At 33.7% G+C, this 2,314-nt stretch overlaps 1 long non-coding RNA gene across 1 annotated transcript in view; it reads right to left on the minus strand.

Annotated features, from left to right (window-relative positions):
- Positions 1–1,968, minus strand: part of LOC128248847 (uncharacterized) — a 32,439-nt gene extending 30,471 nt beyond the window's left edge. Inside the window, exon 1 of the long non-coding RNA XR_008264969.1 lies at positions 1,383–1,968. This is a non-coding gene — a long non-coding RNA (uncharacterized LOC128248847). The remainder of the gene's footprint in view (positions 1–1,382) is intronic.
- Between the last annotated feature and the right edge of the window lie 346 nt (positions 1,969–2,314).

Below are 2,314 nucleotides of genomic sequence, written 5' to 3' on the forward strand. Positions count from 1 at the left end.
ATCTATGAACTAAAAATTATATTATTAGATTTTTTTTTTTTAATAATAAATTAAGCTGATTAGAACTACCAGTGAAGTCATATTTTTTCTTTTTTCAAAAGTGCCGAAATGTAGCACGGATCTCACACATTTTCCAAAACACACACACACACACACACACACACACACACACACACACGTACACACACACACACACATATATATATATATATATATATAGTAAGAGAGAGAGAGAAATATAATTAAAACATACATAAAATACATACATACATATATACATACATACATACATACATACATACATACATACGTGCATGAATTCAGGCGGGTGCCAACATGTGGGCAAGTACGACCATCACTGACAAATTATCTCATACTAGATGTTAAATACAACAGCTGTCACTGTCAGCTATGCTCGTGTTGAAATTTAAAGTGAATATCAGCTTGCACAACACCGTTAACACACTCACCTATAAAATCAAGTAATCCAGAAACAAAGAAAAGCAAGATCTCCCGCTTCGCAGTGAGGCCAATGTTCCTTCGCATAGTGAGGACACTGAGATGCCTAAACAAAAACTAGTGGGTCTCTTACTCCCAGATGCTGGATGGGTGTTGTCTCTACTGAGTTCAGCCATCCCTTGACAGGTTTTGTTTTTCATCCTACAGAGTGACCAACGGAAACTACTCTCCTTGCCAAGCAGGTTTAGCAGGGTTGCCGGTTTAGTTGCCGACGGCCCTATCATGCGACGGATTGAACTGGGTTACATGTTACCAGTAACCCTAAGAGTGATCTAATATGATGTATGCACACATACACATATACATACATATGCCTGACAACTGTCAATCAGGATAAGCTTGGAGTTTTAGAAAAAGAAATCAACCGACTCGCACATTACAAATACAATTTGTAAGCGGAACAATAGAAGTATGCAAGACTTTTCTCGGGTTTAAAATGTGGCATAGTTATTGTTATTTACATTTCGAAGATGGGGCTTTGTGTCTTTGTTAGAAACCAGCTTCTTCTTTCTTCTTCACAGGAAGAATTTAAATGATTCAAAACAGAAGAGAAACCTACATAAATACATACATACATACATACACACACACTTACATACATGCATACATATATACATGCATACATACATACATACATACATACATACATACATACATACATACATACATACGTACGTACGTACGTACATACATACATACATGCTTTTATTTAACTTACTTTTTTCCTCCCTCTGTCATTTGCCTCTAATTCTTTTGTCTCCCTTTTTCCTACTATCACCCATTAGCGGGACAGAAAATAAATATATTTACATATACCTACACAACAACATAAGTTTTATTTTAGTAAGAACAATCATACATACCTGCACACGTGTACACAGTAAGTAATTTTAAAATCTACAGCTTATTCAAGTGTATTGCAGTTATCTTTTCGTACATATAAATGCGAAGTTGTTGAACAACGTTTTAAGATTTGTTAAAACTTTATGAACGTAGCTGTACCAACACAGAATAATATTGTAGGCAATGTGTTCGAATTCCCTCCATGTTTGAAATAGTTAAAAGTGTTTGCCGTATATCCGAAAGCGTTTATCTGTGTATCACATATTTAAAAAAAAATCTAAGAACATAATCATAATGGAGAAATAAAGAGACGTGAATATTATTTTCTCATAGACAAATGTATGCAACTAACTCTTACGCAGTTTCATTTTCTGACGTAAAGATAAAAATAATTGATAACAACTTTCAAAGGCAGACGAGTTGACATTTAAATAACAAAGAATATAATTTTCACAGATGTTATCACAAAAGACGCGTCTTGTGTACTAGCATTGTAGAATTCGCACCATCTCAAGAATAAAACGCTTCAGAACAATAAAACGCTTTTAAAGAGAAACAAATTTCTCTCTCCATTTACAAAATTCTTATATTTTCAAAGTAGTCGTGAAATTTCCGCAGGTAATGCTAGTTATAATACTTTTATTTTGTGCTCTATATCATATTGTATTTAAAATATTTTATTAATGATAAAAGCTATAAAAATAGCCTTTCTGTTATCTACCATCTAATGCACTGTCGACATTAACACATCCACCCACTGTTAGGCTTTTTGCTTTGTTTTGGGACTTTTTCTTTTGTTAAATCGAGGTTTCCCTGAATGTATGCATGTGTGTGAGTACGTATGAATGTATGTATGTATGCATGTATGTATATGCATGTTTACGTGCATGCATACAAAGAGGGGCAGAGAGAAAGCGAATGAGACATATATATATATATATATATATATATA

Source organism: Octopus bimaculoides, chromosome 10, assembly GCF_001194135.2.
Source record: "Octopus bimaculoides isolate UCB-OBI-ISO-001 chromosome 10, ASM119413v2, whole genome shotgun sequence".
NCBI lineage: Eukaryota > Metazoa > Mollusca > Cephalopoda > Octopoda > Octopodidae > Octopus > Octopus bimaculoides.